General features: G+C 47.0%; 1 long non-coding RNA gene across 2 annotated transcripts; it reads left to right on the forward strand.

Moving 5' to 3' along the window:
* Positions 1 to 7,469: 7,469 nt before the first annotated feature.
* Positions 7,470 to 18,194, forward strand: LOC116940676 (uncharacterized). Of its 2 annotated transcripts, none has more exons than XR_004402576.2 (3): positions 7,470 to 9,659; positions 13,422 to 13,488; positions 13,612 to 18,194. It is a non-coding gene; the product is annotated as an uncharacterized LOC116940676 (long non-coding RNA). The 2 variants fall into 2 exon arrangements; XR_012941301.1 differs by lacking the exon at positions 7,470 to 9,659 and adding an exon at positions 9,671 to 9,956.
* The last annotated feature ends 7,915 nt before the right edge of the window (positions 18,195 to 26,109 follow it).

Here is a 26,109-nt window from a genome sequence, read left to right on the forward strand (position 1 = left end):
CCTCCCTTCACTAAACCCGATGTCTCCACCACGATCAGCGCCACCCCCTTACGAAACACCCCCGTCTCGTCTCACCCGCTCGCCCTCACGACCTCTCATTCCGCCGCACACCGCGCTGCTTGCGACATTGGCCCCAAATAAAAGCACAAAACAAAAACACGAAAAATAAAATAAATACATCCTGGAAGAGCCTCTCACTCTCTCTCTCTATCGTGTTGGCTACCCTGCGGGTTCGGCTGCTCATTAGCGCGCCACGATCTCACGCAACGCTAATTGAGTCGCGGCGACGGCTGCCAGCAATTGATTGCCTCGGCCCTGAGTGACTTGAGTGAGTGGCTGAGTGAGTGAGTTTATTTTTGACTTCTTGTTGCTTTCCTCGGGGTTGGATTTCGCGACGGATTTAATTAAGGCCCTGGGCAAGGATCTCGAAACACGCAGAGCCGTCAGTCGGTGGAGTTCCCCCACCACCTACCCACGTCCCTCCTCCCCATTGCGATCCGCCCCGGGCAGCTGTGGGCACCGACTTGAAATGGGAATAAAAAGTGAAAAGGACACGGGGGATTTTTTTTCCACGAGGGTCTGAAGCATACTGGTAGGGGCAAAACACACCAGCCAGGTCACACGCCTTGCAGCACACCCTAACCCCAACCACACCAAATATTCTCACCCCCAGCGTTAACCACGCCGACGAATGTATACCCAAGTCTAAAATATAACCCCATCCACACCAGCTCATAGAACGCTTGCCTTTATCCTATCGCTAACCCTAACACCAGCTGTGAACCTATTGTACGTTCGTGAAAAAAGAGCTTCACATCTTATGGGATTCCTCCAGCGTGAATACAAATTATTTTATCTGATCTGGCCAGCTTGGAAGAGGAGGCCATATACCTTCTGGGGTTGCTCTCTAAAGTCGCGGAGACCTGCCACATCGTGGAAAATAATATCTCGCGTTCCAAGCTCGTGAAACTACTTTAGAAATACTGTAATGGTAACTGCAGAGTGTGAGCATGAGATGTGTGGTGCTGTAGGCACAGCTACTACTCAAAAGAAAACCAATACGAACAAATTTACCCCTAGCCCTACCTCTGACCCTAACCACAAGCAACCATTCGGGCCCCAAGAGAAAGAAAGAGGAGGAAGGAAGTGGAAGAACTTGTTCGACCTCATCCGTATGGGGGTTTCTGGGGTTCTGTGAAAGATGTGATCCCTGACATGCAATACCCCGGCGTCTACAAACTAAGCTGTGTCTGTGGCAGTAGTTACATTTGGGAAACTAAGCGACGTGTCTCGGGCCGTGTTCGTGAACACAAGGCAGATCTGAAACACAGTAGGACCAATACCTAATGCAGTGGGCTCACACGAAATTCATTTCTCGAAGACGAGAGAACTTTGCAAGCCCACTGGTTATCAACAAAGATTCGTTCATGAAGCCATCCAGATATATAAACACAGACATAATTTCAACCTTGAAGATGGGTACAAACTGAGCAATCACTGGAAGGACGTTATTAACCAGTTTAAGTCATAACTGTCTGTGATGGTTCCACCCTACCTCCCGATGTCATTAGTTATTTTCGACTCTCTGGTTTTACATTAACAGGTTAAATGTCTCACACTAACACAGCCACCGTCGCTCGTGTCCTCGATGTGGCGGCGGCTCTGCGATCTTACATTGACATGCTAATCTCTCACAATACAATGGCCACCTCCGCACCCTCGTCGTGGAGGTAGCTCTCCGACCTTACATTGACATGCAAATTTCTCACATTAACATAAATAGCCCCGCCCACTTGGTTTATGGCCCTTGGGCTACACCAATTTCAAACCTTTAAAACAGCCTGCCTCAGCAGATTTCCCGCTCTTTTTTCTCCTGATGATGATTGCTTGTGTTACGATTGAAACGTCGTAGTTTTTTTTCGTTTGTTATTTTCTTTGAATCCATCTACGTGACTTTACCGAAAGACCCAAGAATAGCTGGGGTTCCTGTTTCTCTCTTTCTTCTTTACAAAGCCAACGGCGCGAAGCGGTCTCACGGGCTCGTGATTAAATGTAGCGCACTGGCTCATGGGTAATTATAGCGCACTGGCTCACGGGTAATTACTGCCCCCCCCCCCCCCCTCGATAGTCGCGGCCACCCGCCTCGCGTTCAGGGCCGCTCGCTAATTTGCGCTCCCAACATTGAAACGGCGCGACGCGATGATGCCGGTTGATGATGCGTTGCAGGGTAAGGGTGGTGGGGGGATAAGTGAAGGGGAGCGAATTATAGCGGTGCCCCCCCCCGTGCTCATTGCTACCCCCCAGACCCCCCCCACAGAGCCCCCCCCCCCGGTCTTCCACCCCTCCCCCCACCCCGCCCCCCCTAACTCTCTCTCCCCACGCGGCCCCATTTGCTGTGATAAGTCGCCTCCGCTTCATTATATTAATTACTTACGTTAATTTCACCGCTGTGCAGTTTCTTCCCGTTTCCTTGTAGTGAGTATCATAGTTTTAAACCTTTTTTATTTGGCCAGATTATTTTATTTGCTACCAGCTTAATTTTCAGCTAAACGTCGTGATGTTTCATCCTGTGATGCCGTCCCAGGTCTCCCTTGCGAACACAATGCCGCGTTTACTTATGAATTGGTTGTGTCCATCTAGGGGTGACGTAAATATTGGAGGTTCTGAGTTAGTTGTCATTATCATTAAACTATTTTTATTTTATTTTCCCAGCAAAGGCCCACTGAGCCGTGTAGCTCTTTTTCAGAAGCGACCTCGCCACAAATGATAGCTCAACGAAGTGGCTTGTCACGTGGAAATGTATCGCAGACAAAAATACTCTAAACACCCACCTTGTATTCGTTCACTATCAAAGACAAAGATCCCCGTATAGCCTTGAACAGTGCTGTTAGCGAGCACCTATGAAGGCCGGAACGGTACACGAGGGGGTGGGTAGCCAGCACCACGCCCAGCAGCCGCCTTTGTCTACCTCGTGATATTTACACACCGCACCAGTTACTCACTTGAGGCTGAGTCGACCTAGGGGAGGCCCACCACAGTCATCAGCGACAACCACCATTATCACCATTATGTAACGATGCATTTCTTAAATCAATATTTATTTAGGCGCAAGAGCTGTTTACAGGGGTTGCCAGCCTCAGCTCGTGCTGTTCGAAAGCATCGAGCCAGTAAGGCCGATAAGTCGATGGACTAAGTTCAAATATTAATGGTGTACGTCTTCATAGTGCAAAATAAACCGTCGTACACTTTCATAATTATAATGTGCAGTCCCTGGCTGATCCGCTGCTGCATGAAGGGATCGCCACGTCTTATGTTCATCACGAAAACGCTTTGACCGTACTTCGCCTTGCTGGTCAGTGAGGGTGAGTGATTGGACTGGGGGAGGCAGGGCCGCACTCAGATGTCTCTCCCCCAGCGATGTCGACCGTGGCCAGGGAATTGCACTGAGCTGGGGTGGGTTCAGCGAGCAGTGCGCTAATCACTGCCCCACCGCTCCCCCCTCCCCCCCCCCCGTGTAAGAATCACATTCATTGTCAACTATCAATCTGTTGTCTCCAAACAATGTATCCTCCAGGAAAGCAAAGGATAATTAAGCGGCAGATAAAAGACGCGTCTCGTTTATTCACGGCGAGAGGCGATGCAGGATATGGAGTGTGGGGGGGTGGAGATAGGGGGAGGGGGCGAGGGGGGGATAGGGGGAGGTAAACCCTATTACACGTGAACAGGAATAGCGGGGGCCGGGTCAGCGCTGACGGATGACGACGTCGTCCCTCAACTCCCCGCCTCCAGCCGCCTTTCACCCCACGGCCATCCATCGCGCAACGCCCGCGGGGGCTCTGCCAGGGAAAGGGATAAGGGATGGGGGGGGGGCGTGGGGGGTCGATGGGGGGGGGGTGTCGGGGAGGGGTGGGGGCTAAGGGCAGGAGATATGATGACTGATGGTTGAAATTCGTAGGAATCAGAGGACGTGTACATGAGAAGTTTAGTTCGGTGTGAGCTAAAGGTGCAGCCCTGCAATCGCCACAGCGTTAATGATAAAGATTTGCTTATTTATCCAGAAAAAAAGCCACACTTGAGTCGCGAGACTCTTTGTTGGGAAGGTCCCATTACGCTGGGGTTTTTATCTTAAGATTTCTTTCAGCCAAGTAATGATGAGTTGCGTTTATTATTCAAGTGGTAAGGAAACCGGAGCACCCGGATAAAACTCAAGCGCAGCGATGGGGCAATAACGCTTGATCCCCGTACAGATGTAAACAGATGGCGGTTATTCCACTCTCTGCACTGCGTTCTCCTGGCGAGCTACCTCCTCGACTCCCACGAGAGATGGGAGTTTTGCAAACGTGTGTGTGTGTGTGCGATGATACACCAACGCTCGCAACGTCCGGCCAACACAAGTGACGATTATTTTAACCGGTCCTGGGCTTCCCGTAGGTAAACGCATCCTTAAATTAGTACCTGGTGTGGTGTGTAAACATCAGCCACTTGGGAGACAAAGGCGGCCGGGTGTGGTGTCGGCTACCCGCTAACAGCACTTGCCCCAAGAGTCTGCTAAGACTACACGGGGGGTCTTTGTTCTTGATCCACAGCGCTGCTGTATAGCAGGCCACGTGAGTAGCTCGACTGGCGGCAGGGCCCTCCACTGGGGGGGGGGGGGGTCTCGAGAGCCGCTCTCGTGGACCCCCCCCTCTCCCATCAGACCCCCCCCAACCCCACCTGACAATGACCCCTCCCTCCCCAGCCAACCTCCAATTTCGCCCCCTACCCCCATCCGCCTGTGCTCCCGCCAGCCCGAAGAATTGATGGCCGGTTCATTTAGTTAATGCGGGACGTGGGAGCGGTTAGAGTGAGTAGGCTTCCGCTCACTCGAGAAATACCACCACGTGTGCCGATTAAGTGATGGGGATGATAATGGTGGTGGGTGCTGGATGGCTGGTGGTGGTGATTAAATTTATAATGATAGTGGTGGTGGCGACGATGAAGATATGTATGTTGAATTTATTTCGCACCATACGTAGCCAACCGTGGTAAGCTAATGATTATATATTAACATGCTGATTATGATATTTATAATATCAATTATTGTGATGATGATGATGATTATTAAGATGATTACAATTGTAGTGCATGGTGGAGAATAATGATTATTATTATTTCGTGTTATTATGATTATAGTGGTGATGGGTACGATGATGTTGGCAGGAGTGGGTTGTGGTGACGGTGATTATGATTATGATGATGTGTTGATTTATGATGATTAGGATGTTGATGATGATTTGCGGTTATTCGTGGTGTGTTCATGATGACAGCAGTGGCTGTATTTAAATACACCCCAGTTCATAGATGGTTTTGGTAACACTGCTCTTTAGACTTCAGAACTCATTCAGACAGGTATGGCTCATTGAGCTAAACAGCTATTGATTCAAGGGCGACCATGCTCCATTGTAAGAGAGTCCTTACTTCCTTCCATCCATGAAATATTTAATTTACATCACACTCACCTTCACAGTAACATTCCACGAACATCTGCATCGCATCATCATTGGAGATGCTCTCCATTCATAACTCACGATGGGCGCCCATACCAACGCGTAGTCGTGTGGGCTATATCATACTCTCAAAACTTGTTTTAAGGCCGACACGGCATACGCATGAGTGGGTGGCCAGCACGGCGCCTGACCGCCTTTGTCTCCCGAGTGGCGATGTACATACACCGCACCAGGTACCCATTTGAGGCTGAGTCGACCTAGGGGAAGTCGAGGACCGATTCAGATAATCGTCACTGGTGGTGAACGTTAGCGTGAATCGAGCCCGGATCGCCGGGTTCGTAGCGCAGTGCGCTAACCAGTACACTATTGCTCCCACCGCACACAAACAACACACGCACGCACATGCACACACACAGACGCACACACACTCACGTACGCTATCACTCCACACGCTCCGTGGCACCAAGACCTATGCGGCAATTTGGAACCGAATCTCTCCGGGACAAATTTGCGCAGACGGGGAACGGCTCAGGCTATATTAGGTCATACATCACCCCAGGGCCCCCTCGCGGAGAGAGGGGGCATTCCCCCCCCCCCCCCCGCCGCCGCCCTACTCCGCCCCTCCGCTCACGACCCTTATACTGCTACCACGTCTCGCCGTTACGCACGGGTCAATCCGAGAGGAGAGGGGAGGAGGATTGGAGAGAGGGGAGGGGAGATAGTGGAGGGGATAGAGGGGAGGGCAGAGGGGAGAGAGGGGTAGAGAGGGGAGAGGGAAAAAGGCTAGCAGAGTGGAGGGAAGAGGAAGAGAGAGTAGGCAGGGTATGAGCGAAGAGAGTAGAGAGGGAAGAGACAATAGAGAGAGTGGAGAAGACAGCAGTCAGTAGAGAAAGTAACAATAATCAGGCGCGTACAGCGCTCAAAAACTCAACTCATATTTGACTGTAAAGTTCGGCAAACATTAAAGTGCCTTCCAGCGGTGCATCTCAGAGGGGGAGATGGGGACGGTCCCCCCCCCCCTCTTTTCCCACTTGTCCCTTCTCCCAGGGGGAGGTTTCTAGATCCTGCCGTGGTGGGGTGGCGCGGTTTGCATCGTGGAGCGGAGTCTCGGAAGCTCTGCACTGATGCTGGCCTCGTCGCTTCTCACGGATGCCCTCTTATCGTGCGGCCACGCGCCTTGCAGCAGATTGTCCCCGGTATGCCCCAAACGAGTCTGAAGCCGACTCCTTGATGGGGAAATGTAAAAAAAAATGCACCGATGTTACCGGCTGTCGTTGAACAACCCTGGTAACAGCAGCACGCTGAGCTTGGTGTTTATCAGGAACTCGTTCCAGGTCGGCGAGCCGAGACATTATTCGTGCCCGGCACACCACATCGAACATACCTTTCAGTGGCCACTAGTCGCATTCCACATACTCCAGTCTACTGCCAGCGACTCGTCCTGGTGGGTGGTCGCTACGTCCCAATTAGAACGAGGACGCGATCCTCAGCCCAGCTGTAGACGTCTGACAAGAACGGGAACGCATTCTGGGAGGTTTTGGCCAAAGGGTGGATTGCGAATATCTCTGATTGATACCGTATTCTCCCGATTATAAGCCGCACATCTTTTCCTTATATTGTAAATCAAATATGGGGTCTCACAATCCGGCGATGCTGCTGCTGCGTTGGCAGTGGTGAACAAGCACAATTCACAAACAACAATAACTCACCATGTTTGTCAATAACAACATTGAGGCTTTAAAATTAAGGTTTTAGCTACTTTAAAGGGCCCATTTTTCAAAAAAGACGTCGCCATTATATATTTATTTCCTGTATGGCCACAGTGTTAGTGACGAATTTGTATAGCTATTTATTTACTAGCAACGCGAACGTCCTTTGGACGTCCTGCGAACGTAACGTCCTGGCAGCCAGCAAACCTTTTTTTCTGAATGTAATATAATTCTGTAAGTGTGTGTGTGTGTGAAAGAGAGAGGCGAGATTTGTTCAACTTTATTGACAGCGGGAACGTGTTTTGGGCAGGGTAGGGTGGGAGGTGGTGGGTTGAGGGGTGCGTCTTATAATCCGGTGAATGCGGTCACAGCCGGACGGAGGAACTAACTCCCCATCCATCACTCCTCCAGAGAGCGTGGCGTGTGCGTTCGGCGCGCCGTGTTATTATTTGCGCATTAGGGCGATGCTAGTCGCGCCTGAAGGCCTTGCGGAGGGCGATGGACCGCGCGGAGCGCACCGGGGAATGCATCATCATCATGGTCATCACAACGCGACGCACAGGTGACGGGAGTCGTCATTCGTCAGCAGGCAAAGGCAAACGTCGCTCACAGTCGGCGACGCAGACGTACGGGTGAAACTTTAAGGGGCTGCTGCTGCTGCTGCTGCTACCACGCAAATATCATTTCCCTCCTCTACCTCCTCCTCTTCCTCCTCTTCCTTACCCACGTGTCCGCAGCCTCGACCTGTCAGATGGAGAGAGAGAGAGACAATGACTGGACGCTGCTGTTAAATGATGTGAGATCGCGTCCCGACCCAAAGGGTAGAAACTCAGCCCGTGATTATGAATGACCAACATCATTCATATAATCGTTATCGTCGATGTTGTGGCTACTATCATGAACGTCGTTATCATCGTCGTCATCATCATCCACACTACACGACCAGATTACCCTGAATGCGCCAGAACTCGTCGGGTTTCATAGGCTCAGGATGGATTGAGCCTGGTTAGTATTTGGATGGGCGATAACAGCCAACCAAGGCTTGCCAGGTGTTGCAGGTGCGTGGCTGGCTGGGAGGTGTAGCTGGAAAACGAAAGTGTTGCTGAGTGTCACCCCCCTCCTATACAGCGTCATGGGGGTTTCTCCGGGAACTTCGTGGGTTTGTTTCCCCACACGGCGCCAAAGATCTCACGAATGGAATTGGCCAAATATCCAAATGCAGCAGGACTCGACAAAGAGTCCTGAGGCTCGTTGAGACTTTCCTGGGTAAATAATTGCATGATCACTATTACCATCCACCAGCACCACGATCACCATTATCATCAACTACCACCACCACGACTACCGGCATTTTCATTATCCACCTACACCATTACTCTCCACCGTCAATACCATCGTGGTCAGGGGTTGGAAACTAAAAATAACAAGGAGAGCCATTTTGTCGATTTCGATTTTAAAAAAACTCTATTTCTAGAGCCGCAATGCATGTGAATACGAGACGGTCCTTAAAAAATAACTTCACGAAGCAGTCCTCAAAGAGTCGCTTGTGGCTCCGGAGCAGCAGGTTGCCGACCCCTAACCTTGGTTAACATGAGCACCGCCGAGCGAGGCTGCTTCAGACAACATGTGACACAAATTAACAGCGCGTGGGCTCTCCTGCGCATGAACACTGGTACTCGCCGGAGGAACGTGGAATTTCCACCACTGGAGACGACCACCGGTCCAGCTCTTGAAAGAAATAGGGATAGCGCAGGGGTCGGTAACCAAAATAACAAGAACAGCCATTCATTTCGCATTCGTTCAAAACCAAATCAATATTTCAAGAGCCACAATGCATGTGAATACGAGGCGGTCCTTAAAAAATAACGTCACGTGGCAGTCCTTAAAGAGCAGCATGCGGCTCCGGAACCGCAAATTGCCAACTCCTGGTATAGCGGGTCCCATCTCACCCCCTCATCCTCCCCCACCATCTCGCCCTCGAGGACAGCTGAAGCGATGCACGTTGGCACGGGGCGATCTCGGCCGTGAGATAACAAAACCTCACACAGAGCCATCAAATGAACGCTCGAGGTGTGGCGCTCAAGCGGTGAAACCGGTGCCCGCGAAACCGGCACACGGCGACGCTGGCAGCCCGCTGGCAGCCCGCCGGCAGCATGGACAGCGCCTGACAGCGCCGCAACACCACCAACAATGGGAACACGAAGAGGCGCGCTAATAATAAACTTGCAAAAAGAGCGACTGTCGCTCCCCATTTGTCAAGGCGGAGGCACCGTCCGGTGTCCCTTTGCCCTGAATTATTTATTTTCCCATCTGGTGCCGGTCTCTCCCCTCCCTTTATCTCTTTCTCTCCTCCTCTTCATCTGTCTCTCCCTCTCTCTCTCTCTGTTTCTCTCCCCAGGATGGAGGAGAATGTCAGGTGACCGAGACAGGCCTTCGAATGGCACATTGACGTCAGCGACCAGAGGTAAGAGCAAACATAAGGTGGTGGCAGTATTGGTGGTGAATCGGTGATCGTACGCCTTCAAGAATTCGACTTCATGGGCCCTGTTCTGCTCAACGGCAGGTGTGGGGGTGTGTGTACACAGGAATTTCCTGATTGGATGTTGAGTTTGGTCACGTGACCAGGAAGTTACGATTTGACATCCTCTAAGCCATGCGGCAGGGTATCAGCCATTACACAGAGTACAACATGGCGGCACAAATAGCGTCTTAGTGAAGACAGGTGCATCTGTTCATTGTGGGACTTTAAGAAGCGTTGTCTGTAAGTTCGTTTATGTTCTTATAATACTGGGAATGCTGTTATAATGTTAGAATGGCCGTTATAATGCTGTAAATGCCTTTATAATGCTGTTAAATTATGATAAATATGAGGCCTAGTTAACAACGCAGCCTGCCACTTGCCTTATTGTGAACGTTACTTGTAATTGAATAAGTCGAGTCAGACTTGTACCCATGTAACCTTATTGCGATCTTGAGAGCAAGGATGACGAAATATCTCATCCACAGTTCAGTGTTATGTGTAGTGCTGTACATTTAGACTGCAGCATGGTGATTACACGATGTGCCCTTAACACAGTAGCTTATTATCTTGTATTGCTATTCAGTACTAATGTAGGTGCCTGGTCCATCCAGGATCTATTGTTGAGTATCATGTTATCTAAGACAATGTTATGATGCTGTAGTTTTCATTCATTGTATTGATATTTCCAAGTATTAACAGATGCTGTATTTTTGCTGTGTTTTTCCATCAGTTTTACCTCGTTCAATTAATGAAATACGTTTGGAGTCGGATGTTCACCCTGGCTCTTGACGGTTTATTGAATGCGAGGTTATCTACTCGGATAGTGGTGCAACGCAGCGCAGTGAGGGCAAGACAGGCTCTAACGGGAAGACCCAAACTCGAAATGTCATGAAACTGCAAGAGTCGCTTGAGAAACGAGTCATTCATTCAGCAGTGGATAGATCGTGCCTGCTGACGATGACGATGCACCGTAGAAAATCATAACGCGATATAACCATTAGGGTAGTTGTGAACGATATATAAATAATACAAACGAGTGGAGAGACATATATATGAGGAGGCCTATTGTCTGCCTATCTATTTTACAGGTAATCAGTTCGCGTGTGTCGGGCAACCACTAGATGCCGCTACAATCCATCAGCTACTTTAATGCAGCAAGTGATAATAATAGAATAATGTGCTCATGAATCGCGAAGAGAACAGACGATATCGCACTCTCAGTCCGAATACCCTTACCCCCCGGGGGTGCTGTGGTGGAATAGCGTGTCCCATTTTGCAGCATCAGCCCGCGCGGCCGTGTTCGCTCGGGCGTAAACAAAGATTGTGCCACTCTTACGCCCATTAAGCTCACCCGTCCGTTGGTGGAAACGCAATTAAGATGGACAGTTTGAGACACCCCCCCCCCCCCACCGGGAACCAGGTTTTGAAGCGAAAGAAAAATGTCTCGGCTTCGGTCTGGAACTCGGCTCCCGAGAAACATATCACCGCGGGGTCAGAGCGACTAGCCTGGGCAATTACTTGGATGGCGCGTGAGTCGCCAGGCGTGGTGCAGCGTACAGGCAGGACAGCCCCCATGCGAATGACGGGGACATTTCTCGTGAAATATCATCATCATCATCATCGTCAGCTGTGGTCAATCCACTCTGGTTCAAGCTGGGCGGTGGTGGCCGTGCTGCACGTGGAAGCCTGTAATCCAGCACTGCAGAGGCAGCGAGGGTTGGTGGATCACCGCATGAAAGTTGTGAAAATCCTTTCCCGTGGGGCGTCGAGGAGGTGCCATACTCTGGCTCACAGTACAGAAAGTGGGCGAATCGCCATCTGTTTACATCTGTACGGGGATTTAATTTGTTTCCCCCTCGCGCAAGGCGTGAGTTTTCTCTGGGAGCTCCGGTAAACACATCTTAACATAAAACCCCAATGAACAGAGTCATGCGCTTTGGTGTGGCTTTCTTGTATTCATAATTACATTATTATAATTATGTTTGGATTAAAGCCTCCCTAATAATATAATAATGTATATTCTTGGTTCTTTCGGTAAAGTCACGTTGAAGGGAAAACAATAAAATAATAAAATATATATGTATTGTTTTATGTATATTTTATTATTTTATTGTTTTCCCTTCAACGTGACTTTACCGAAAGAACCAAGAATATGAATCACTGCAGTCACGAAAGCTTTAAATCAAAATTTAACATAATAATGTTTAACTTAATAGAGAATCGTCCATGCAAATTGCATCTCCCAAGTCACTGAGGAACCACAGACAAAGCTGGAAGGTAGCCAGGTGGTCAGCCGCCGTGCACGCTTTCCACAGTCGCTGCATCGCGCGCTTTCAGATGCGCTTCCGCGGCCGTCTGGAATCCTCTTTCCGATATTAGGAAGCCACTGGAGCTATCTACTTTTAAATCAAGGTTAAAAACTAATTTCTTTAAAAAAAATAATTCGTGTCTCGTTTGTTGTCCTTCCGCCGCATCTCCGATTAGCACGATTGGCTCCGTATGGTGCGAAAGAAGTTCGACATCAACACGACCAAGCTCTGCGATCTCCTCTATATATTAAGAATAGGCATCGCCGAAACGTCACCACTAACATATGCTGTTCTCTTTGACAAATGTGTTGGGTTTGTTTGTATTGTTTCCAAGGCCGTATATATTGGGGGGGAGACATATTGGGGGGGACACACATCAAAATGTCCCCCCCAATATATTTATATGAAAACATTTTTTAAAATAATAATTGCTATGCTACAACAGGCAACCACGCACTTCCGTCCAAAATAATCATTAGCAAATGTGATCATAATCATAACCAAACTTAACAAATTGCCATTATTATGATGACCGGTTCTAGTATTACGGTGTACTGTAGTTCTGCGTGTGGTTTGTCCAAGTGGTGTTGCCGTACCCCAGCAGAAGCCGTGGGTCGGTACAATCAATGTCAAACACTGTCCTGTCTCTCCATTTCATTGCTTTAAAATGTATTTAAAAAAGTGGATACTAGAATGTAATATGAGTGTTACGTCGGCTATATCACTGTCGAGTGGAAACGAAGTTTTTGGTTAAAACGGGCCGATTAACGATTGCTAATCAATCAACCATCAGTAACGTTAGCTACCACAGCTAAGTAAGTTACTTGGAAAGTTAATTAGCCACACATTCACCCAGCGACCAACAGTGGCGCTCACGGGCGTATTCAACTAACGTTAATGTCTTTATTATGTTATATTTGTCATAAAGCCCACGTGAAGTTTGAGTAAAGTGTCAATAATTTATGTTGTGCGGCATGTGTAATATTTGTAGACAGTTGTAACTTTAATTTATTGCATATTCGTATAGTGGATAGCTGTATTGCTTATGATAAATAGCATTATTAGTGTTTCTTTTAATTAAGTGCAAGCCGTTTTATTACAGTCAGCTTTCATTCACAGTGAGTGTCATCATGAGCAAAAGGAAGGGTGGCAGTGACATTCGTCCGTTTTTTGGGCAGCCTCAAAAAAGAAGAAAAGTTGAGAGCAGTGAGAAAATGAGTACCATTCAGACGATAGAAGTATACAGTAGTACAAGAGATGAGTCAATGTTTCTTGATATAATAATAATTGCCATTCCGATCAGAAATGGTTATTAATCCATTCGTGAACATCATGGCAAGAAACACCCACTTGTTTACTGATCAGATTTCTTTCATGTTCACTCTGGTGCATTCAGAGTAACGAGAGAGAGGGGGAGAGAGCATGAGGATGCCGACAGGGCAGGGAGAGCAGGTGACATGGAGGTGAGTGAGAAAATGAGCAAATATTGATGGTTAAGACCTAATAATGGCATTATTACAGTCTAATCCTAATCTTAATTTAAGCTGAGCTATTCCTCTAAGTATGGCTTCTCATGTTTATTTCAGATGATACAATCAAGCAGACAGGCAAGCGAAGATGAAGGTGCAGGAGAGGGAGGGGAGGAGCTTGGACCTCGCCCAAATCAGCCAAATGTTAATGTCATACCTAGTCAAACCCTATCAAATAAGACACTCTACTTTCAGGAGAAATGGTTTAAAGATTATACTTGGCTTCATTACAGACCCTCCTTAAAGGGGATCCTCTGTTTCTATTGTGCTAAATACTTTGCAACACAAAAGTCTAAGCTTGCGTCAAAAGCAGATTCAGCTTTTGTCAAGACTGGTTTTCAAAATTGGAAGGCACTGGACAAATTTAGTGCGCATGAAGACAGCCAGTGTCACAAATTAGCTGCGATGACTCGGATTCAGGAGCCAAGACCTGTTAATGTGCAACTTTCACGTAAGCTTGAAAGACAGCAGCAACAAGCGAGGAGAAACCTTATGAAGATTGTTGGGGGTGTGAAGTACTTGGCACGGCAAGGTCTGGCTTTTCGAGGCGTTGATAAGGAGAGTGGGAATTTCAGCCAGCTTCTAAAGTACAAGGCAGAGGGCAATGCAGAGCTGACCACCTGGCTGTGAAAGGTCACTTTGATTTCACCGGTCCCCAAATGCAAAACGAAATTTTGAAGCTGGTGGGCAATACAATCGTCAAATAAATTGTGTCGGAAATAACATCAATGCCAGTGGTCCAGTTCGCACTTATTGATGGCACCCAGGAAATATCAGGTGCTGAGCAGGAGTCAATATTTTGCGCTTTGTAGATGAAGATCTACAACCAAAGGACGAATTCCTGGGACTCTACGAAGTGTCATCAACGACAGGGCAAAATATATCCAAGATGGCATGTGATGTGATGATGCGTCTAGGCCTTCCTCTGTCCCAACTTCGAGGACGAAGCTATGACGGTGCTGCAAATATGGCTGGACGATTACAGGAGGCGCAAGCCATTTTAAGGAAAGAACAACCGCTGGCTATGTATTGTCACTGTGGTCCACACTGCGTGAACTTAGTTACGCAGGCTGCCTGTGTAGCCTCTCCGCTAGTAAGATTATTATAATCAATGAGTCCGGTGCATGAATTGGGGGGCTTCTTTAATCAATCTGGCAAGTTCAAGGTGATTTTACGGGAAATCGCAAAATCAGAGCATGGTTTCACCTCGTTGAAACCTCTCTGTCCCACCAGGTGGTCTGTTCGCACCTCTGCCATCCGCTCGGTTCTCAGCCAGTATGAGTCAGTGCTGACAGCCCTTGAAGAAATGGCATCATGCAGCTCATCTGACACTTCAACTGAGGCCAATAGTCTTCATGGAACATTTCTAAAAGGGAATGCTGTGCTCGGCCTTGTAATAGCTGAAGACTTGATGGAGGATTTGGGGTGCCTGAGCACCTCCGTGCAGCTTAGAAAACAGACTGTTTCAGACATGTTAGAGGCTGTGGACAAGCGAACGGAGGAGCACTTTGATGTCTTGTTCGCAAAAAGCAACTGCTATGGCAACAAAGTTGGACCTACAACCTATTCAGATGCCTCATATCCGCAAACTTACAAAGCGTTACAGCGGTCAGGCTGCAGCCCATATCCATCCGGATGCCCAGTCTTTGTACAGAGCCCAATTCTACAACCACTTGGACACAGTGCATACTCAATTCATAGAGAAAGTTTGATCAAGCTGGACTCCACAAGCTGCAGCTTGAAAATGTGATGCTACGTGGAGACATGGACAAGGTTTGTTAGACGAATATCCTGAATTTAATTCAATACTACTGCAGGTGCAGCTGGCCATGTTTGGGGCTAATTACACAGATCAAATGAACTCAGATGTTGCTAGCATTATTAGGGAAATGGTGCCAGAGGTGAGAGGTCTCTTCAGCCAGGTGGAAGATTTAGTAAGGCTTCTGCTGGTCGTCCCTGCCTCCTCTATAGAGGCTGAGAGGAGTTTTAGTGCCCTGATGAGGCTTAAGACATGGCTCAGATCTTCGATGAGTCAAACAAGGCTGAAACATGTGGCCATGTGTCACGTGCACCAGGAGAAACTGGACAGACTGGACCTTGAAGGAATTTGCCAGTCTTCTATCGGTGCCAACGATGAGCGCAAAAAATGCATTTGGATCCTTTGCTTGAAGAATGGCAAGTCAAAACACTTGTCATTGCCTGGAGAGGGGATGAGAGGATAGGAGAGCAGAGGAAAGTAGCAGAAATGACTGCAGAGCAGGGGAGAGGAAAAGAGATGACTGGAGAAGAGAGGAGAATATTGGAGCAGAGGAGAGGAGGAGAGAGGGCTGAAGAGCAGAGCAGAGCAAACGCCACTGCTGCCCACCCACGTTTACTGGTAAATATGTAAATAAAAACATCAATTTTCTAAAACCTTGGCCACAATATCTGCAGTTATCTTCATTTAACAATGCATAGAAGTATGTGGACTGCATGGCTACGGCCTTGATTGTTTCAGCCAGCGCACCATTGGCCAATGCTGCGGCGTCGCCTGCATCGTTCCACGTTACTCTCGAGGAGATCGTGACCACTTCAGCGTGGAGGGCTTGTACAATACCGCCCTCTGTCGACCACAGCGTGTACACAGCTGCGCCTTTGCGCACGGGTATACTTATAACAAGCGAATGCAGAAAAAATAAGTAATATTTAATAAATACTTTTTTAAACATGCTTTTATGAAATGTACCTTACTAGTAATGGCAGAACTCCACGACTCCAGGAAGTGGCCCCGAAGCTTGCCATAACGTAAGGGGACCGTGGTGATTTTCAGCCAACTTCAGTTGAGCGTGGACAATTAGACCCAAGCCGAAACATAACATAAAAAAAATGTTTAAAAATATATATTTTTTAATGGTAGAATATAGTATTGTCATCAGTATGACATAAGTATACCAAGTTTGCAGTCGATACCACATTGGGAAGTGGGTTAAAATTGAGATACAAGATTTGAGGATACAACAACAACAGAGTGAGTTAGTAAAAAGTGTGTAAAAAAAAAAGCGTATAATAATAAATAGATAAATAAGCGTGTAATAAAAAGGCAAAGATCGCGCTATAGACGTAACGTACTTTTGGGACAAATGCTTTTAGCAGACACCTATGAAAATAGGCGCGCACGGAACGGGGGTGGGTAGCCAGCACCACGCCCGACCGCCTTTGTCTTCCCAGTGGCGATGTTTATACATCACCTTTTCAACCTAGGATTGTTTCAGATAATGGTCACTGGTGTTGGAATACGAACTCGGGTCGCTGGGTTCGTAGCGCATTGGCGCTAACGGCTACACTACCGCTCCCCGCTAAGATACAGATTTCATGTGCACAGACATGCCTTTGTCGACTCAAAGAATATGAATTCCTGCAGTCACGAAAGCTTTAAATCAAGGCCCAGTACCTGTTCAGATATCATTCGCCAACTGATGTTAGCCTTGGCCAGGAATCAAACTCGCTTTGTCGGGGCTCTTTCTGTAGTACGATAAACGTTGCACCACAGCCCCATCTTTACAAAAATATAAATGCAGGCAAATATTCAATTTCGTTGAACATTTTCTAAAGCTTTTGGTCAAAATACCTCACCATAGTCCCTGCAATTAAATAGCAGTGTAAAGTACATGCTACGTTGCCAGTCCAGATCTCCCTTGCAAAAATCAAACCTCTTATCTTCAAGGGTGCTCACCTGATTATAAAGTTATCTTTTGTACATGTATAATATGCATTTAAATACCTATTAATTGCAAATTATAATTACTTTTGGAAAAATTACTGGTACAAATTTAGGAAGTTAAGCCTAAATTGCATTTTCTAACTAGGCCTACTCATTATTTAACATTGTGACATCTATTTCATCATTTTTCCTCACTGGGGAATTGAATATGTTGCTGAGGACCAGCGTAAATTCCCCTACCTCCTGAACTAGATTTGGCATGTTCACTATCTTGTTTTTTGCCTGTAATTAGCTTTGTCCTCGATTTGGCGGTGTTAAAGTGTAGCACGCATTCCTCTGACCCTGTGATCGTTTCATACGGTGAATTTGCAGAGGACATTTTATATATTCCTGACATTCTGCCGTTTGATCTGTGAGAACTGCCAGCAACGATCTCTCCGCTGCTGTATGAAGGCCTCCCCCAAGCCATCATTGCTCCATCTCCGCGGTGGATGTACCCGCAGGCGCGTAAAGTCCCGTAACTTCAGGCTAGTGCAGGGGTCGGCAACCCGAGTCTCGGGAGCGGCATGCAGCTTTTCAAGGACTGCCGTCTCGTATTCACCACACAGTGCATTACGGCTTTTGAAATATTGAGGGGTTTTTATTTTAACCGAATTCTATCAAAAATTGCTCTTCTTGCCGACCCCTAGGCTAGTGAATATATTATACAATCACTGAATTGCACCGTGCTTGTCCGGATTATAAGACGCATGATATAAGACGCACAAGTTGCATGTGTGTCTTATGATAATCAAATTCGGAAGATGTGCGTGTGTGATCAGATTTGAATAGCTTCACTCACACCGAGTGAGAACAACAGAACTGTAGTATTTTTCGATTTAAAGCTTTCGTGACTGCAAGGATTCATCTTCTTTGGTTCTTTCGGTAAAGTCACGTAGAATGAGAATAAAATAATAAAATAAAATAGCACAATAAAATTCTCACGACGTTTCGGCCACAACACAAGTGGCCTTCTTCAGGTGAAAGGAACAAACCTGTCGGGACGACAGAGCTCTGTCACTTGTGTTGTGGCCGAAACGTGAGAATTTTATTTTATTATTTTATTCTCATTCTACGTGGTGACTTTACCGAAAGAACCAAAGAAGAAGAACTGTAGTAGTTTTTAGTTTCGGGCGGCGAGGTTCCGTTATGGTTTGTAAAGGAGAATGCGGACATCTGTGAAAATTATCTTTAATGTATATATAAAGGACCCTGGAGCTTGGGCAATTGTTGTTACCGTAACGGCAACAATTGCCCAAGATGATTGCTGCAATTGCGTGCTTGTGCTACTGCGGCCATCTGGAACGCTCTTCCTTCCGATATTAGGAACCCAATGGAGAGCTATGCACTATTAAATATAATCGAGATTAAAAATGCATTTCTGTACAACTGCGTTTTGTGTTTGTTGTCCTTCCCCCCCCTGCACTTCCGATTAACACGGTTGGCTACATACGGTACGAAAGAAGTTCAACGTACATAACATATGTAGGTACCGCAACTATTGGGTATGTAGTAGCGTTATGCGACACGCAGGGGCCCAGTCGACCACAAGGGGGCCCCCAATCAACAGATTAACAAGAGGTAGGAAAAAATAAGCATAGGTTTTACCCTTTCTTGGCAATAAAACAGCAGGTGTTAAAATGTTCAAACACCAAATAGAAACATTTTGCAAGTAATCGAGTCTGCATTGACCACACGTACTTGTGATGAGCATGCGAACAAACATGCTCTGATAATGTATGCATTGTCTCTGAAACTGATGGGCCTACACCAGAAACATCTTTCTTTAAGGGCGTATTCTTACCAGTGTTAGACCAGAGAGCAGCAAAAGGCGAACATTTATAGTTCGGGTTGAGCAGCAACAAAATGGGACCCTTTTTGCCAGTATCAAAATATGAAACAAATAAGCATAGGTTTTATCAATTCTGGCTATAAAACAGGTGTTAAGTAAAACAAAATGTTAACAATTGTAATTTAAAACAATCTATTCGTAAAAAAATCTCCAGTCTACCATGGACCATATCAATAGAGCGACATTAAAGTTGCTCGATCCACCTTATTTGAGGAAATCCTAGACCGATGGGGCCGGCATGAAAGCCAGACGCACGATAACTTAATTGTGAGCATTGTAACCTTCAAGTATATATACGTTTTTAATGAATACTGTCACTCTGAGACTGCCCTCCTCGAAAGCCAATACACGGTGCAACTAAAATTGTATATTTCGATTGAAAGCTTTCGTATTCTTGGTTCTTTCGGTAAAGTCGAGTAGAAGGGAATTTAAAAAATAAAATACAAATAAAACAATAAAATTCTCACGACGTTTCGATTGCAACACAAGCAATCATCATCAGGTGTGAAAACCACAGCAAGAATGTTTTTAAATTCCCTTCTACGTGACTTTACCGAAAGAAGCAAGAATATCAAATTATATAATTACAGTCGATGGTCATAGCCGACGTATTGTACACGGGGTAAAAAATAAAAACATCCGTGGCTATTTAAGTAAACGTGAGTCGGAGAGGATGTTGGCCCACAGTCGGATCTTGGCACAGCTACCCCGTTCACAGAGATCGTTGCGCGCCCCTCAACACACGTGCGGGGCCGTCCATAAATGACGTCACGAGATTTTGGACGATTTTAACCCCCTCGTCACACGGCGTCACAAAAAGTCAGACCCCCCCCCCCTCTCAAATATGACGTCACAAAGCGCGATTTTGGACGATTTTTGACCCCCCCCCCTCGTCACACGGCGTCACAAAAAGTCAGACCAACCCTCAAATATGACGTCACAAAGCTCTGAACCCCCCCCCCCCCCCCCAATAAATAAAACATGCTTCAAATCGCTTTAAACTATTGTCATTGTAGTACGCATTTAATGTGGCGCTGCACTCTGATGTAAGAGAAAAACATTCAAAAGTCTAATTAAGTAGAACGTGTTGTCTATATTTATTTAAAGTTGCGCATTTTGATATTACGTCACATTTCTCAAACCCCCCCTCCCTCGTCACACATCGTCACAAATGTCTGACCCCCCCCCCCCCCCAGGTGCGTGACGTCATTTATGGACGGCCCCTTACGAGTTATGTTGATGGTAGACGCATAGATTGTCAACCCATAGGGTTTAATACTATAATGAGCCAAGAATGTATGTGTAACGCCGCGTGACGTCACTCCACATGCCCCACCCCCCACGTCATTAATATTCATGAGCGAGTGGATTTTTACACTCACGCAGAATAAGGTCGAGCGTAAATAAAAAAATATTTTCGCAAATTCGCTTTAGGTTTGACGTTTCTATATTTGTAGGGGAGTAGTAGGTGACGTCACGTCACGCTCGCCCTCGGAGAGTGGCGTCGCAGAACGTGACGTCAGGCGGACCCTGGGGGGGGGGGACGGTGACGTCATGCCCCAGGGGGGTATTTAAAGGGGGACCCGGGGATGTAACAGGGGTCGTTGGGGGTAGGAGTGGGGACTCAGGGGAGCTGATCCTCACCCGAGGCTAGGGGAGGTCAGTGCGCCCGACGGGCCGAGGTTGGGGTTGTAGGGAATCTGGGTACCCCTGTCCCCTGGGGAGTTATCGCTAGGGGGGTGGGTAGGCGTAAGCCCCTAAACCAGGGGTGTCCAAACTACGGCCCGCGGGCCAGTTTTTATTGGCCCGCAGCAAATTCTGAAAATATAATTGAATACGGCCCGCACAAGAAGCTTGAGCTCAACTCTGTTGCACTTCTCAGTTTCAACACTAGATGGAGCCAGCCACGGAAAACCGTGCTTCTCCACTAAACAAAATTAAGCAAAGAAAAACTTTTACCGCGAGTCACCAGAAATGGCAGCACCGAAGAAACGCAAAATAGCAAGTGAGTGTGTAAGATTTCAAACACGGTGGGAAAATGAATATTTTTTTCAAAGAAATCAACGGAAAGTGTGTCTGTTTGATTTGCAATGAAGATGTTGCTGTGATGAAAGAGTATAATGTCAGTCGGCACTATGAGACCAAACATCAGAGCTACACATCGTACACCGGTGCCGAACGAACACAGAAAGTCAAGCAAATGGCGGCTGGCCTGCAAGCTCAACAACAATTGTGTTTTCGTGCTAACAAAATACAGGAAAACGCCACAACAGCAAGCTATGAAGTCACTAAACTTATTGCCCAGCACGGCAAACCGTTCTCAGACGGTGATTTCATAAAGCGGTGCCTCATCAAAGTCACAGAAATAATGTGCCCGGAAAAAAGTGCAGGATTTCAACAGCGTGAGCTTATTCAGAAATACGGTGGTGCGGAGAATCGAGGACTTGTCAGCTAACTTGAAACTTCAGCTGAGAGGCAAAGCTTGTGCTTTTGATTTTTACTCGATAGCATGCGACGAGAGCACAGATGCCACAGACACCACGCAGCTGTTAATTTTTTTGCGGGGAGTAGATGATAATTTTTGCTGTACGGAGGAACTGCTTGATATGATGAGCCTAAAAGGCCAAACGACGGGTAGAGATATTTTTGAAGCTGTGTCAGAGGCAGTTGAAAAGATGGGGCTTAAATGTGACAAGCTCTGTGGAGTAACAACGGATGGAGCTCCGGCCGTGACGGGCGAGCGCAAAGGAATGGCATCGATGGTGTGCGCCGAGGCAAAAGAGAGCGGAGGTGAGGCTGTTAGGATGCACTGTATAATCCACCAAGAAGCACTGTGTGCCAAGACTGTCCAGCTGGGCGATGTGATGAACACTGTTGTAAAAACTGTCAACATAGTTCGAGCTAGAGGACTGTACCACAGAGAATATCAAGCTTTCCTATCTGATGTGGATGCTGAATACGGGGATGTACTCTACCACTCTGATGTGCGCTGGCTCAGCCGCGGCTCTATGCTCCAGCGGTTTTATTCGCTGAGATCAGAAATCGACCAGTTTTTGAAAGAGAAGGGCCGACCTCTTCATTAACTGAGTGACCCTCTGTGGCTGGCAGACCTGGCATTTTTAGTTGATCTTACTCATCATCTGAATACACTGAACAAGAACCTACAAGGCAAAGAACAGCTGGTGCCACACCTGTATGCGCACATGAAAGCCTTCTGTGTAAAGCTCCGCCTGTTTGAGACGCAACTACGAAGCTTTAATGCTGCACACTTCCCTGCGCTGTCTGAAATCAAGTCTGCTTTTCCAAAGGCCGACCTTTCTGCTAAAAAGGAGAAATATGTGTCTGTGATTGTATCTCTCGTGACAGAATTCAACCAGCGTTTCCAAGATTTTTCTGTCATTGAAAAACAAATCAAGCTGTTCTCGACCCCCTTCCTGGTGGATGCAGAAGAAGTGGAAGAGAGTCTGCAGTTAGAACTGATTGAAATGCAATGTGATGATTCTTTGAAGAGTCAACATCAGCTTCTCTCCCTCCCTGACTTCTATCAGAGTTTGGATAATGCCAAGTTTCCTCTGATGAGACGCCACGCAAAAAGAATGATGAGCCTGTTCGGCTCAACATACATATGTGAACAAACATTTTCTCTGTTAAATCAGAACAAAAGCAGACTGAGAACCAGAATGACTGATAGCCATCTCTGTGAAGTCCTTCGTGTCTCAACCACTAAACTTTCTCCTGACATGTCAGCCATCCTTCAATCCAAAGGACAGCATCACTGCTCCCACTCAGTACAATGTTCTTCACATAGGTGAGTTAGAAATACACACAGTATTCACGTGTCAATATATCTCCTCTAGTGTCTGGCCCGGCCTTTTGTTTATTTTTCTGTATTTGGCCCTCACTAAAAAAACTTTGGACACCCCTGCCCTAAACACACATTGGCGTAAGCCCCTAATAAACGTGGCCGTGAGCCTCTAACAGAAACCTGTTAGGGGCTCACGCCGCAACATATTGAAAGTGAATCTAATAATTATACGCAGCAACAAAGTGGATTTTGTATCTTTATTTATTTCTTCAGCACTTGAGACGAAAGGTAAGTAATTTATGCTTCTACGTTATGGTAAAAGACATTTCTCGGTGATTTTTACAGATATTGTATCGATTTCAAATTTATTTCAACCCCAGCGACCGACAGCAGAGGAGAATAAAGTAACAGAGCAGTGAATTTGAACAAATTGAGGTCAGTTATATACAGTGCTACAGTGAAATGCAGTGAAGTCTTTGATGACATTATTTTGTGCAAGATTCACTTGCCATTAAATTTACACAAGATACAATTATACTCTGCTCAACTTTTTTTTAGTAAATATTACAGCACGGGGAAATTGAGTTATCAGGTCTATACGACGTACAGCTGTTGCAATACGTGCAACAAACATCAACGTGTTTCTATTTAAATTTCGATTTAAAGCTTTCGTGACTGCAAGGATTCACCTCCTTGGTTCTTTCGGTAAAGTCACGTAGAATGAGACTAAAACAATAAGACAATAAAATTCTCACGACGTTTCGGCCACAACACAAGTAGCCTTCAGGTGAAGGAACAGAACTGTCGGGACGACAGCGCTTCAATAAACGCTGCTAAGATTCGCAGCGTCTTTTAAGCTGGGTGAGAGAAGTAAAGCGCCTTGACAAAGGAGTTAAGAGTCGCGGCATCTCTTCAGAAAGTTGAGAGGCTCGATTAGTTTAGCCTTCTCATCTCGGAGTTTGTTGAAGGATCTTAAGGTTGTGTGGAATCCCTCGCCGTAGAGGTTGTTAAATTTCGATTTAAAGCTTTCGCGACTGCAAGGATTCATCTTCTTGGTTCTTTCGGTAAAGTCACGTAGATTGAGATTAAAACAATCAAACAAAATAAGACAATAAAATAAGACAGTAAAGTTATTCATTTGTTTTATTCTCATTCTACGTGACTTTACCGCAAGAACCAAGAACATGTGTTTCTGTCTATACGTTCGTGTTTCTCCCTGGCGATGGGACTTTGTGGAATGAACGTTGAGATTTATAAGGGCACGGGGTGACCAACACGGTCTTAATTGGTCCGTAATAAGGTCGGCAACTTAATGGTTAGATTGACAGGTGTGTGGTGACGACGTTGAGGGGACGTTGGGGCGGGACGTTGTGGGAGGAGTCCATTGACGTGTCGGGTCCGCGGCATCGCTCGGGTAAAGACACCCGCCTGACACTTCACATCCTCACTCGCCTCGTCAAAGTCTTACCTGACAACAACAATAATAACAACAGCAGTAGCAGCAGTAGCAGGGGCACAAACTAAATCGATTTGGAAGATATTCATCGACTTCGGGCGCGCTGAGTACATTTAAAGTTGCCTCCGTGAACAAGGCCGCTGTCGGGTTAAGTACTGCGCGTTTTAATTTACGGCATTTTTTCAAATGTTTGCGGATAATGTCGACACGAGTAATACGCCTGGTTTGTTGTTTGCCCTTTAATCGGCGTTGTTGTCGTGTTGAGACATTAACAACAACAACACATTATACAATTGGTGTGTTTTCTTTATCGGAGCGGGGGGGGGGGGAGGGCCACTCGGCTCGCTCGGCTCGGCCGGACCACGGAGCCGCTTGGTCGTCCGACGTCGCTAGGCGAGACCGGTGCTTCTATATGTGATTAGGCCTCGCTATTACAGTGCGCGACTTGGCAAGGTTTTCTTCGGCTGTTTCAATTGAATGAATGGGCTCGTCAATGCTTTGTTGGATACATGATTGTGCCCCGTAAGCGATTACGCATTCACGATATCAAGAGTCGTTTTAGGGTTGAAAATGTAAGGAGTATATAATCGTAATGGTTTGTGTGTTGTGTTCAGTTGGGTTCATCAACTAATGTCGGTTTTCGTGATGATGCTACTCCTGTGTTGGCAGTGATGCACTAGCGCAGATAACAAAACAAACCTCAACACATTGGTCAACAACATTGTGGACTTAAAAGGGAAAAAAACGTAATCGGTGACGTTTCGGGCAAGGGCCCTTGTGGGTGTGCAATGGAGACGGGCCATTGCCCGAAACGTTTCCTTATTTAGTTTGCCCTAAAGGCAATGTTATTGACGAATGTGAGTTTTTAGTTAATACAGGTATAACGTACACGGGAACTTCATAGCGTATGTAACTATAACGACGCAGCATCGGTGTTTATCCGCTGCTCTTTGAAAGCCTCTCCACGCCAAAATCATCATCGTGATTCACGCTTAACCACCGGTGGATTCAGTAATTCCCGCAATCGTCATCCCTGGTCTCTCCACTGCTAGATGAAGGACTACTTACGCTGTCCTGTGATGCCACAAGCCATCACCTGCTCGCACAGGTTACGGATCCGGTTGCCATATAGCTACGGAAGGCGTCTTCACAGACTTGTCCTCTCCATTCTGTAACGGATCTCATCCTTCAGCCATCATCCCTCGGTGAATAGCCAGTGTGTTTCTCCTTGGTCCATGCGTTCCACTTTCCATTATAGTATTGTGAATGCAGTATAGTGGTGTTCCATATCGGCAGCAATACATTCGAATGTCGGTGCAATGCGTGTGTATTCAGGGGTGAGCAGCATGGCAGAGCAAAGAGCTGAGGATCAACAAGAGCCGGGAGAGGCGGAGGTGAGGACGGACGACCCGGACGCTGAGGGACCGGCAGAGCTGAGCGGATCCACAATCGTGCAGCAGTCCTTGGAGGAGCTGCTCAGCAGACAGTCGAGCCTGCCCGACGAACTGGTGGAACTCCTGCAGAAGCTATATTCAAAGTACCAGCGGCCTGACGACGGAGCTACTGCAGCGGCAGCAGCGGAGGGCAACGAGGAGGAGGAGGAGGTCGCGAGGGCTCGGGAGTCGATCGTCAAGGAGCTGTACCGCTTTGTGGAGGATCTGGCCGCCGATAATTCCCGGCTGAGGCAGGAGAACGCCGACCTG

The sequence above is a fragment of the Petromyzon marinus genome, chromosome 9, assembly GCF_048934315.1.
Source record: "Petromyzon marinus isolate PM22_M1 ecotype Great Lakes invasive population chromosome 9, UKy_Petmar_22M1.pri1.0, whole genome shotgun sequence".
Taxonomy (NCBI): domain Eukaryota; kingdom Metazoa; phylum Chordata; class Hyperoartia; order Petromyzontiformes; family Petromyzontidae; genus Petromyzon; species Petromyzon marinus.